Raw genomic sequence first — 13,748 nt, forward strand, 5'->3', positions numbered from 1 at the left:
CGTGGTGGTGCATGCCTGTGGTCCCAGCTACTCTGGATGTTGAGGTGGGAGGATGGCTTGAGCCCAGGAGGTGGAGGTTGCAGTGAGCCAAAATCATGCCACTGTATTCCAGCCTGGGCAAGACAGCCAGACACTGTGTCAAACAATAATTCTTACAAGACCTTAAACATTGTTCATAAACATCATTTTTATTTGTATTATTTTTTAAGGCTCTTGAGCAACACCAATTCTTTAATGAACAGCTGAGGAACACTGATTTTAGCCATCTATTTTTCTCAAAAGAAAAATGTCTCAAAAGACATTTTTTTTTTTTTTAATTGAGACAGAGTCTGACTTTGTCACCCAGGCTGGAGTGCAATGGCGTGGCCTTGGCTCACTGCAACCTCTACCTCCTGGGTTCAAGCGATTCTCCTACCTCAGCCTCCTGAGTAGCCAGGATTATAGGCACCCGCCACAATGCTAATTTTTGTATTTTTAGTAGGGACGGGGTTTCACCATGTTGGCCAGGCTGGTCTCTAACTCCTGACTTCAGGTGATCCACCTACCTCAGCCTCCCAAAGTGCTGGGATTACAGGCGTGAGCCACCGTACCCAGCCTTTTTTATCTTTTTAAGATGGGGTCTCCCTCTGTTGCCCAGGCTGGAGTGCAGTGGAGTGATCTTGGCTCACTGCAACCTCCACCTCCTGGGTTCAAGCGATTCTCCTGCCTCAGCCTCCCAGGTAGCTGGAACTACAGGCATAAGCCACCATGCCCTGCTGATTTTTTTGTATTTTTTAGTTGAGACAGGGATTTCACCATGTTGGCCAAGCTGGTCTCAAACCCCTGACCTCAAGTGATCTGCCCACCTTGGCCTCCCAAAGTGCTAGGATTACAGGCATGAACCACCGCACCTGGCCTTATTTTACGTTGTCTTAATTTACTCATTTATCTCCCTCACTAACATGAAAATACCACAAGCATAGAAACCTGGTTGCTTGTTTCTCTGGTGTATCCTCAACATTGAAAGCAAGCCCTGGGCCCATAAATATCTGTTGAATGGATAAATCAAGAGTTGTCTTCACTGTGTGTAGAAAATATGAATTATAGATACTGCTCATAAAGTAACTCAAATTTACCTTTAAGTGCTAGCAAAGATGAGTCATTTAGGAAAACTTTTAACAAACAAATTTATAATTAATCACTTATCTATAAAACATTTTAAAAAATTCATGTTGCTTTTAGGTATTTTATTACCATAGTATCATACTTAAAACTAATATACATTTTAAAACTTTTTATTGGGAGGGGCACGGTGGCTCACACCTGTAATCCCAGCACTTGGGGAGGCTGAGGTGGGTGGCTCATCTAAGGTCAGGAGTTCGAGACCAGCCTGGCCAATGTGATGAAACCCTGACTCTACTAAAAATACAAAAAATTAGCCGGGTACAGTGGCAGGCGTCTGTAGTCCCAGCTACCCGGGAGGCTGAGGCAAGAGTATTGCTTGAACCCTGGAGGCAGAGGTTGCAGTGAACCAAGATCACGCCATTGTACTCCAGCCTGGGCAACAAGAGCAAAACTCCGTCTCATTAAAAAGAAAAAAAAGAAAGCTGGGCACAGTGGCTCATACCTGTAATCCCAACACTTTGGGAGGCCGAGGTAGGTGGATCACCTGAAGTTGAGAGTTGGAGACCAGCCTGACCAACATGGAGAAACCCCGTCTCTACTAATACAAAATTAGCCACGCGTGGTGGTGCATGCCTGTAATCCCAGCTACTCAGGAGGCTGAGGCAGGAGAATTGCTTAAACCTGGGAAGTGCAGATTGCAGTGAGCTGGGATCGCACCATTGCACTCCAGCCTGGGCAACAAGAGCAAAACTGTGTCTCAAAAAAAAAAAAAAGAAAAAAGAGAAAACTTTGTATTGTGGAACAAGTAATCTAACATATACAAAAGAAAAGAAAATCATATTACTCTTCCAGGGAAAATATGATTTTAGAATTCTATAGCCCAACAATGGCAACATAGATTCTGTGATTTAGGATAAAAACATTTTGAAAAATACAGTTTTAGAAATCCACAGCCAAACAATGTCAATAATATATACCGTAGGCATCCATTCATTATTCAGCTTCCATAATTACCAGTTCATGGCCAATATTGTTCTATCTTTTCCTCCAACTCCCTCAACCTCCACTAAATTATTCTGAACCAAATACCGGGCATTATATTATTAATATTTCATCTCAGTATTTCAGTATATGTCTCAAAGGACTTAAAGAAAATCCACAGGCACGAACATACCTAAAACATTAACAATTACTTAATATCAAATATCTAGTCAGTGTTCCTACTTTCCTGAGTGTTCCCACTTTCCTGATTGCCTCAAATGTTTCTTTTTCACAATGGGTTTGTTCAAATCAGGATCCAAACAAGAACAAAGCACTTCATTCGATTAATATGTTTCTTTTTTTTTGTTTTGTATCTTTTGAAGATTATCTTTTTTTGAAGAGTTTATTGAAGTATTGCAAACAGAAAAGTAAACAAGCGATAATTATACAGCTCAATGAATTTTCAGAAACTGAACACATCCCTGTAAACACACCCAGAAGCTCTGCCTTATTCTCCCTTTCAGTCACTGTCACCCCAAGGGTAACCACTAACCTAACTTCTAACACAATAAATTAGTTTTGCCTGGTTTACAGTTTAATGTAAATGCACTCATACAGTATATACTCTTTTGGGTCTCGCTTTCTTTCACTATCTGGTGAGATTTAGCCACACTTTTTAGAATAATTTTTGTTTGTTCACTTTCTTTTCTTTTCTTTTTTTTTTTTTTTTTGAGACAGAGTCTTGTTCTGTTGCCCAGGCTGAAGTGCAGTATCATGATCTCAGCTCACTGCAACCTCTGCCTTTCAGGTTCAAGTGATTCTCCTGCCTCAGCCTCCCAAGTAGCTGGGATTACAGGGGCCCACCACCACGCCCTGCTAATTTTTTTTTTTTTTTTTTTTTTTTTTAGTAGAAACCAGGTTTCACAATGTTGGTCAGGCTGGTCTTGGATTCCTGACCTCAGATGATCCTCCTGCCTTGGCCTCCCAAAGTGCTGGGATTACAGACATGAGCCACCATGCCGGCCTGTTTGATCTTTTTGTTTGTTTGTTTTTGAGATGAAGTCTCACTCTGTCACCAGGCTGGAGTGCAGTGGTGCAATCTTGGCTCACTGCAACCTCCAAATCCTTGGTTCAAGCAATTCTCCTGTCTCAGCCTCCTGAGTAACTGGGATTACAGGCATGCGCCACCATGCCCAGCTAATTTTTAGTAGAGACGGGGTTTTCACTGTGTTAGCCAGGATGGTCTCGATCTACTGACCTCAGGTGATCCACCTGCGTTGGCTTCCCAAAGTGCTGGGATTATAGGTGTGAGCCACCGCGCCCGGCCCATAGCTTATCAATTCTAAATCTTTTTTAATCCACAGGTTTATCCCTCTTATTTTTTATTTATTTATTTAATTTATTTATTTTTGTTTGTTTGTTTTTTTGAGATGCAGTCCTGCTCTGTCACCCAGGCTAGAGTGCAGTGGCAGGATGTCAGCTCACTGCAGCCTCCGCCTCCCGGGTTCAAGAGATTCTCCTGCCTCAGCCTCTTGAGTAACTGGGATTGCAGGTGCATGCCACCATGCCTGGCTAATTTTTGTATTTTTAGTAGAGATGGGGTTTCACCATATTGGTCAGGCTGGTCTCGATCTCCTGACCTCAAGTGATCCACCTGCCTCAGCCTCCCAAAGTACTGGGCTTACAGGCGTGAGCCACCGTGCCTGGCCAATTTTTGTATTTTTTTACTAGAGATGGGGTTTCGCCATATTGGTCAAGCTGGTCTTAAACTCCTGACAGGTGATCCACCCACCTTGGCCTGCCAAAGTGCTAGAATTACAGGCGTGAGCCACTGTGCCTGGCCTCCTCTCCCTCTTCTTTTTTATTTTGCAATTTATTTCTCAAAGGAGTTGAGTCATTTGTCCTGCAGTGTTCCCAACGTTCTGAATTTTGCTGACTGCATTTTTATTTTAATTTTTTTGAGACGGAGTTTTGCTCTTGTTGCCCAGGCTGGAGTGCAATGGAGTGACCTTGGCTCACTATAACCTCCGCCTCCTGGGTTCAAGGGATTCTCCTGCCTCAGTCTCCTGAGTAGATGGGATTACAGGCGTGCACCACCACGCTTGGCTAATTTATTTGTATTTTTTAGTAGAGATGGGGTTTCACCACGTTGCCCAGGCTGGTCTCAAACTCCTGACCTCAAGTGATTCACCCACCTCAGCCTCCCAAAGTGCTGGGATTCCAGGCATGAGCCAGCGCGCCTGGCCTGCTGACTGTATTCTTACAATGTGACTTAACATGTTTCTTTCCTATATTTCCTGTAAATGGTAGTTACATTCACAAGATTTGATCCGATTCAGCAAATATGCATTTGACAAGCGTTTACTAAACACTGTATTTGCTACTAGGTGGGATACAAAATGACTAAGATATCACTCCTAATCTATTGTTTATTATGAATATGAAAGGTTAAGGCTGGGCGTGATGGCTCATGCCTGTAATCCCAGCACTTTGGGAGGCCCAGGCAGGCGGATCACTTAAGGTCAGGAGTTGGAGACCAGACTGGCCAACGTGGAGAAACCCCGTCTCTACTAAAAATACAAAATTAGCCAGGTGTGGTGGTGCATGCCTGTAATCCCAGCTACTTGGAAGGCTGAGGCAGGAGAATCGCTTGAACCTGAGAGGTGGAGGTTGCAGTGAGCTGAGATTGCACCATTGCACTCCAGCCTGGGCAACGAGAGCAAAACTCTGTCTCAAAAAAAAAAAAAAAAAACAACTAAAAATACAAAAAGTAGCCGGGTTTGGTGGTACGCACCTGTAGTCCTAACTATTTGGGACACTGAGGCAGGAGACTCCTTCGAATCTGGGAGGCAAAGGTTACAGTGAGCCGAGATGGTGCCACTGAACCCCAGCCTGGGTGACACAGTGAGAACCTGTCTGCCTGTTTTGTTTGTTTGTTTGTTTTGTTTTTGTTTTTTTCTTCTAAGATGGAGTTTTGCTCTTGTTGCCCAGGCTGGAGTGATATGCCATGATCTTGGCTCATCGCAACTTCCGCCTCCTGGGTTCAAGCCGTTCTCCTGCCTCAGCCTTCCAAGTAACTGGGATTACAGGCATGTGCCACCATGCCCAGTTAATTTTGTATTTTTAGTAGAGACAGGGTTTCTCCATGTTGGTCAGGCTGGTCTTGAACTCCCAACCTCAGGTGATCTGCCCACCTCGGCCTCACAAAGTGCTGGGATTACAGGTGTGAGCCACCGTGCCTGGCAGGGCAGGACTTTTTAAATTCATTTTTGTGACTATCACAGGGTATGCACCTAAGCTCAGTAAACATTTGTTGAGCAATTTAACTAAAGGTGTGTTTTTTTTGTTTGTTTTTGTTTTTTGTTTTTTTTTTTGAGACGAGTCTCGCTCTTTACCCCAGGCTGGAGTGCAGTGGCATGATCTCAGCTCACTGCAAGCTCCGCCTCCCAGGTTCATGCCATTCTCCTGCCTCAGCCGAGTAGCTGGGACTACAGGCACCCGCCACCACACTCGGCTAATTTTTTTTGTACTTTTAGGAGAGACGGGGTTTCACCGTGTTAGCCAGGATGGTCTCGATCTCCTGACCTCATGATCCACCTGCCTTGGCCTCCCAAAGTGCTGGGATTACAGGCATGAGCCACTGTTCCCGGCCCCTGTTTTTTTTTTTTTTAAGAAGATCTTGCTCTGTCACCCAGGCTGGAGTGCACTGGTATGATCATGACTCACTGCAACCTCACCTCCCAGGCTCAAGTGATCCCCCCAGCTCAGCCTCACAAGTAGCTGGGACCACAGGTAAGTGCCACCATGGCTGAGACTATTTTCATTTCTTGTAGAGATGAGGTCTGGACAGTCTTGGAAGAATTCTTATGTTAAATAGAAATTCAGGATGCAAAATTCTATATTCAGGCTGAGCATAGTGGCTTACCCTTGTAATCCCAGCACTTAGGGAGGTAGAGACAGAATGATTGCTTGAGTCCAGGAGTTTAAGACCTGTCTGGGCAACATAGTGAGACCCTGTTCTCCACAAAAAGGGGGGAAAAAGACAAAAAAAACCCTATATATTCAATTATGATCTCAATTATTGAAAATACATGAATAGGCAACTGGAAAGAAATACATCAAAATATTAATGGTAGTAATTGCTGGGTGGTAGAAATCTACTATATATAGGAGTTCCAGAAGAAAGAACAGACATGACAAATGGAATATTCAGTGAATAATTCAAAAACATTTCCCAGACTGAAGATAACAACTTGCCAGACTGAAAAGCTCAGCCCAATTAAGGAAAGTAGATGCAGACATTGGCTGGGCACGCTGGCTCACACCTGTAATCCCAGCACTTTGGGAGGCCGAGGTGGGCGGATCATGAGGTCAGGAGATCGAGACCATCCTGGTTAACACGGTGAAACCCTGTCTCTACTAAAAATACAAAAAATTAGCTGGGCGTGGTGGCAAGCGCCTATAGTCCCAGCTACTTGGGAAGCTGAGGCAGGAGAATAGTGTGAACCCAGGAGGCGGAGCTTGCAATGAGCTGAGATTGCGCCACTGCACTCCAGCCTGGGTGACAGTGCGAGACTCCGTGTCAAAAAAAAAAAGAAAGTAGATGCACACTAAGGCACATCATTGCAAGATCCCCTCCCCTCTCCTCCCCTCCCCTCCCCTTCCCTTCCCTTCCCTCCCCTCCCCTTCCCTTCCCTTCCCTTCTTTTGGTGGAGTCTTGCTCTGTCACCCAGGCTGGAGTGCAGTGGTGCAATCTTGGCTCACTGTAACCTCCACCTTCCAGGTTCAAGCGATTGTCATGCCTCAGCCTCCCAAGTAGCTGGGATTACAGACATGTGTCACCATGCCTGGCTAATTTTTATATTTTTAGTAGAGACAGGGTTTCACCATGTTGACCAGGCTGGTCTCAAACTCCCAACTTCAGGCGATCCGCCTGCCTCGAGCTCCCAAAGTGCTGGGATTACAGGCGTGAGTCACCGCGCCCGGCCTCATTGCAAAATTTCTAGTCACTAGAATGAAATTCTCAGCTATGAACAGACACAATAACCTGAATATAGATTATTGATTTAACCAGAAATTGTAATATTGGGTATATGGAGAAGGAAATGCAGAGAGAATGGTAAAGTTTGAGAACTAAACCTCACCTACCATAAGATGTCAATAAATAATATCTAAAATTGATTAATCAAAAGATAATGGTATAGGTCTGGCACAGGGGTGGCTCAGGCCCATAATCCTAGCACTTTGGAAGGCTGAGGCAGAGGATTGCTTGAGTCCAGCAGCTGGAGACCAGCCTGAGTAACAAAGCAATACCCTATGTCTATGAAAAAATTTAAAAATTAGTGGGTGTGGTGGTGTGCGCCTGTAGTCCCAGCTACTAATGAGGCTGAGGCAGTAAGATCACTTCAACTGATGCAGCTGAGGCTATTCAGGAGGTGGAAGTTGATTGCTGGAACCCAGGAGGTCAAGGGCCAGGTGTGGTGGCTCATGCCTGTAATTCCAGCACTTTGGGAGGCCAAGGTGGGGGAATCACTTGAGCCCAGGAGTTCAAGACCAACCTGCACAACAAAGTGAGACCCTGTCTCTACAAAAAATAGAAAAAAATTGGCTGGGTGTAGTGGCATGTGCCTGTGGTCCCAGCTACTCAGGAGGCTGAGGCAATAGGATTGCTTCAACTGGAGCGGTTGAGGCTGCAGTGATACCTGATAGAGCCACTGCACTCTAGCCTGGGCAACAGAGTGAGACCCTGCCTCAAAAATAAAGAAATAAACCAATACAAATAACAGTATATACAAATTCCTTATGAAAATAGAAATATGTAAATGCCAGCACAAACAGCCAAAGTGGTTGGTTGTTTCTGGGGTAAAGGTCTAGAGGCATTGGGGTGGGATAAGGCAGATAAAATACCTTTTTTTTTTTGTTACAAGCCTTTTAGAACTATTTATAAAACATTTCCACTTTTTCTTTTCTCTTTTCTTTCTTTTTTTTTTTGAGACAAAGTCATACTCTGTCACTCAGGCTGCAGTGCAGTGGCATGCTCTCGGCTCACTGCAACCTCTGCCTCACAGGTTCAGGCAATTCTCCTGCCTGGTATTACAGGTATGAGCTGCCATGCCCAACCTCCGTGTTTTTCTTGAGGAAAAATAAAAATCAATTTAAAATAGTTTATTCAAGAAGTACATATACTCCTGAAAGAGAAGTGCCGGAGCAAACACATGAGCAACGATGTTGCGTTGTTAGAATTCAGTTTAACTAGACTTAAATTATTATTATTATTATTATTATTATTGAGACAGAATCTCACTCTGTCACCAGACTGATGTGTAGTGGCATGATCTCAGCTCATTGCAACCTCTGCCTCCCAAGTTCAAGTGATTCTCCTGCCTCAGTCTCCTGAGTAGCTGGGACCACTGGCACACGCCACCATGCTATTTTTTTTTTTCTTTTGTATCATTAGTAGAGATGGGGTTTTGCCATGTTGGCCAGGATGGTCTCAAACTCCTGACCTGGTGATCTGCCCATCTTGGCCTCCCAAAGTTCTGGAATTGAGCCACCACGCCTGGCCCCAACTAATTTGTTTGTTTGTTTTGAGATGGAGCCTCGCTCTGTTGCCCAGGCGGGAGTGCAATGGCGTGATCTCGGCTCACTGCAACCTCCACCCCCAGGGTTCAAGCAATTCTCCTGTCTCAGCCTCTCAAGTAGCTGGCTATCTCTATTTGACGTAGCCCTGAGGGCAAGTACAATAATTCACTCTGTATATTCATTGCCAGGCCCACAGTAAGCACTTCAAAAACAGTATGATAAAAGTTAATACGGCCAGGCATGGTGGCTCATGCCTGTAATCTCAGCACTTTGGGAGGCCGAGGCAGGCAGATCATGAGGTCAGGAGTTCGAGTCCATCCTGGTCAACATAGCAAAACCTCGTCTCTACTAAAAATACAAAAATTAGCTGGGTGTGGTGGCATGCACCTGTAATCCCAGCTGCTCGGAGGCTGACGCATGAGAATTGCTTGAACCAGGGAGGCAGAGGGTGCAGTGAGCCAAGATTGCGCCACTGCACTCCAGCCTGGCGACAGAGTGGGGCTCCGTCTCAAAAAAAAAAAAAAAGAAGACATGCACACTTAGCAAATGAAAAAAATTCAGGGGGAAAGACAGTAGTTAAGAACCTGGCAGTTGGAATGGGAAAGAATTCTAAGTTCCTTCCCCAGTAGTTAACCTTACACTATGATTAAAGTGTAAGTATAGTCATATGCTGTATGACTACAGACAAACTTATTTGGCTAGTTTACTGATAAAACAGTGGAAAGTAATAGTTCCTGCTTCAGAACGTTGTTCTGAAGATTAAATGAGATGATGCACACAAAGCCTTTGGCATGGAATCTGACTCACAGTAAACCCTAGATAAATAGTAGCTGTATCTATTATCAAATGGAGACTCTTGAATTTCTTGCATCAACCCATGTGACTATTAATGTATATATTGTTTGAATATTTACTAAAGAGAAAGGAAAGATGGCCCAGGGTAGCTCATGCCTATAATCCCAGCATTTTGGGAGGCTGAGGTGGGAGGATTACTTGAGACCAGGAGTTCAAGACCAGCCTGGGCAACATAGGGAGACCCCCATATCTACCAAAGGAAAAAAAAATTAGCCAGATCTAGTGGCTTGTGCCTATAGTCCCAGCTACTCAGGAGGCTGAGATAGGAGGATCCCTTGAGCCCAGGAGGTCCAGGCTTCAGTGAGCCGTGATGGTGTATTGTACTTCAGCCCTGGTGATAGAGCAAGATCCTGACTCAGAAAAACCAAAACAAAATGAAAGAAAAGGGGATTTTTTTTTTTTTTTTTTTTGAGACAGAGTCTAGCTCTGTCACCCAGGCTGGAGTTCAGTGGTGCCATCTCAGCTCACTGCAACCTCTGCCTCCTGGGTTGAAGCGATTCTTCTGCCTCAGCCTCCCGAGGAGCTAGGACTACAGGTGCCCACCACCACGCCCAGCTAATGTTTTTTGTATTTTTAGTAGAGACAGGGTTTTACCATATTTATTGGCCAAGATGGTCTTGAATTCCTGACCTCATGATCTGCCCACCTCGGCCTCCCAGAGTGCTGGGATTAAAGGCATGAGCCACCGTGCCCAGCCAAAAGGGAGAAATTAAGATTTTTTTTTTTCCTATTATATCCCAGGCACTTTGTGTATGTTATTTTAATCCTCACAATAATAGTAATTATTATTGTCTCCATTTTACAGATGAGGAAACCAAGGCTGATAGAGGTTAAGTAATTTCCTTCAGGTACTCAATATATATTTATTGAGTAAAGCCTTACTTTGGTGTAAGGCTTTGTTCAAGACACTGGAAAATAATACTGAACAAAAAGACAGGGTCCCTAATGAAACTTACACTCTATCCAGGGAGACACACAATATTTTGACAATGTAATATATTGTCAATACACACAATATATTGACTGTAGTGTTATGAAGAAAATAGGCAGGGTTCTGAGATAGAAAGTTATAAGAGGAAGGCCAGGTGCAGTGGCTCACATCTGTAATCCCAGCACTTTGGGAGGCCGAGGAGGGTAGATTACTTGAGGTCAGGAGTTCGAGACTAGCCTGGCCAACATGGTGAAACCCAGTCTCTACTAAAAATATTTAAAAAATTAGCCGGGCATGGTGGGGCGCCTGTAATCCCACCTGTTCAGGAGGCTGAGGCTCAAGAATTGCTTGAATCCAGGAGGCAGAGGTTGCAGTGAGCCAAGATCCTGCCACTGCACTTCAACATGAGGGACAGAGTGAGACTCCATCTCAAAAAAAAAAAAAGAGAAAATTATGAACAATGTGCTTCAGATAGGGTGGTCAGGATAGATGTTTTTAAAAGAGAAAGTTCAACTGAGAGCTGAAGAATGAGAATGGGTAAGCCATGCAAAGAGCCAAACACAGTTTAGGGCAGAGGGTACCTCAGGTACAAGGACCTGGCCACGGGAAAAAGCTAGGAGCTCTGAAGCATGGTAATGAGATTTTTGGAAAGTGCCTTTAGTTGATTGTATGGACAAGGGCCAGATCATGAGGACCCTACAGGGCATGGTAATGAGTTTGGATTTCATTCCAAATACAAATGAGAAGGTAGTGTAAGATTAAAAAGCAGATGAAGAGCATGGTCTTATTTTCTTATTTCTTAAAAGACACTTCCCTTGCTGAGTAAACGTAATGGAGGGTTCGAGGGGAGGAGAAAAGGGCAGAAGAGAATCTTGTTAAGGAGGTAGATGACAGTTGTTCAGGGAAAAGATAAGAGCCTTGGACAAAAAAAAAAAAAAAAAAAAAAAGAGCCTTGGACTACGGGGTGATCCATCGCAGGGGAGATAAAATCAACAGGACTCCACTACACATGGAGGAATCAAAGGTTCTGGTTAGCTCCAGTATCCAGATGAGAAAGATTAAGGTGGAGATAAGATAGAGTTCCGCTGGGCATAGATCCCAGTTTGAAATGCCAGAGAGCCACCTAAGAGGAGATATCAATAGACTCAAAATAGAGATGACGAGCAGAAGGTGCTATAGATGCAGATATTTCCTTGGGGCGGGGGGCTGCAGGGGTGGGACGCATGTAGGGGATTAGCAAGTGGAGGAACATAAAAAGGACATCAGAGCTTTCCACTACACCGGGGTGTTACTTAATAGACTAACAAGACATTTAGGTTCTCATGGGTTGTGTGGGCCAGAAGCGCAGTTCCAGGAACCGACTACAACATAATGTGGGATATGATGTTTCTCTTCAAATAACTCGATGAATATTTTATTCTTTAATTCATAGTACCCTCCCCCTTTTCCCCTTTTGTTCCATTTTGCCTTTGTTAAATGCCCAGGCACACCACAATACCAGGCGTTATCAATACCAGCTCACATTCCTTTCCTCATTTGAAAAGAGGACTAACTTTCTAGCTCATTAGACACCCCTTCCCCTTTCCTCTTCGCCCACCTTATCTAAACAAAATCAAATGTTTAGCCAAACGGGATTAGTTTAGATTATACGACCCGACCCCAGCCAATGGGAAAAATATACAGGGGCAGGACTTGGGTCAAAAATAAAGACTCTCCTGCCCCTTTGTTCAGGTGTGCTCTCGTGGCGACTGGCCAAAAAAGCACCCCTCTGCGCAAAAATAAAATTGCTTTGCTAAAAATCCTTTGTTCAAGTGTTCAATTTCCTTAAGATTTTAAACGTTATTCATAACAATAGGCTCCTGTTACAGTATTTCCTGATGCGGCGTCCCACACCTACAGCGGTCAAGTCACGCCAGGCACTGCCAAGACGCCGAAAATTTCGCCTGCAGCAGGCCAGAGGTGACTGAGGGCGCGCAGGCCCCAGCGAGCGCTGCATGCTGGGATTCGTAGGCCGGGGCGGCGGACGTTTGCGCAGCTTCCTTGAGATGCGACCGCCCGCTGCGACGCGCGGAAACCGGGAGCGTGGCGCGCCGGCGGCCTGCGTCAGTCGGTCAGTGCAGTCGTTCTAAAATCAAGGCGGACCCTGCTTTCTTGCCTGGAGTCGCTTAGAGATGATGACCAAAGGATAAATTCAGAGTCCTCCAAATGGCATCCAGTGTCCATTTATCACGATTTGGAACCTGTAGTAGCCTTATCTCTTAACACTTCCTAATTATTATTATTATTTACTTATTTTTGAAAAAGGGCATTGCTCTGTCGCCTAGGCTGTAGTAATCCAGCGGCATAATCCCGCCTCACTGCAGACTCGATCTCCCCTGTTCAGCGATCCTTCTGCCTCAGCCTCCTGAGTAGCTGGGACCAACAGGCACGCACCACCACACCAGGCTATTTTTTCCCCCTATTTATTGTTGAGACGCATCGGGGAGCGGGGGCAAAGGGGGTCTCCCTGTGTCGCCCAGGCTGGTCTCAAACTCCTGGCCTCAAGCTATCCTCCTACCTCGGCCCGTTAAAGTGTTGGGATTACAGGCGTGAGCCACCGGGCCCCGACATTATTCTTCAAGACTATTCTGGGCCGGGCGCGGTGGCTCACGCCTGTAATCCTAGCACTTTGGGAGGCCAAGGCGGGCGGATCCTCTGAGGTCGGGAGTTCGAGACCAGCCTAGCTAATACGGTGAAACCACATCTCTACTGAAAATACAAATATTAGCCGGGCGTGGTGGAACATACCTATAATCCCAGCAACTCGGGGGCTGAAGCAGGAGAATCGCTTGAACCGGGAGGCGCAATGAGCCGAGATCCAGCCCGGGTGACAAGAGCGAGACCCCGTCTCAAAAAAAAAAAAAAAAAAAAGACTATCCTGGTCTCTGCCTCCGGGATGGCGGCTCGCTTTGGACCTCTCTTCTGTGCTTCTATTGCCCTCTCTTACAATTCACTAATAATTATAATCATGGCGAGTGCTTACTATATATTCCGATCTATTTCCACGAGCTCATTAATTCTCACCCTAACCCTCTGAGATGGTTACTATTATTTCCTCTCTGCAGATGAGGGAATTTGGGGCTAGGAACGTTATGTAAGTTGAGCCACGCTACGCTAAAAGTTCCACGCTCAGTTCCAAAGTCTCAGCTCTGGACTACGAAGTTCCGGAGCAAGGGGACAGCCCAGCACTTTACGTTCCCGCAGACCACGCTCCGAGGGCGGGGCTCCGGTGAGGACACTGCATCCCATGGTGCTT

The sequence above is a fragment of the Trachypithecus francoisi genome, unplaced genomic scaffold (genome assembly GCF_009764315.1).
Source record: "Trachypithecus francoisi isolate TF-2019V2 unplaced genomic scaffold, Tfra_2.0 Contig01436, whole genome shotgun sequence".
NCBI classification, from domain to species: Eukaryota; Metazoa; Chordata; class Mammalia; order Primates; family Cercopithecidae; genus Trachypithecus; species Trachypithecus francoisi.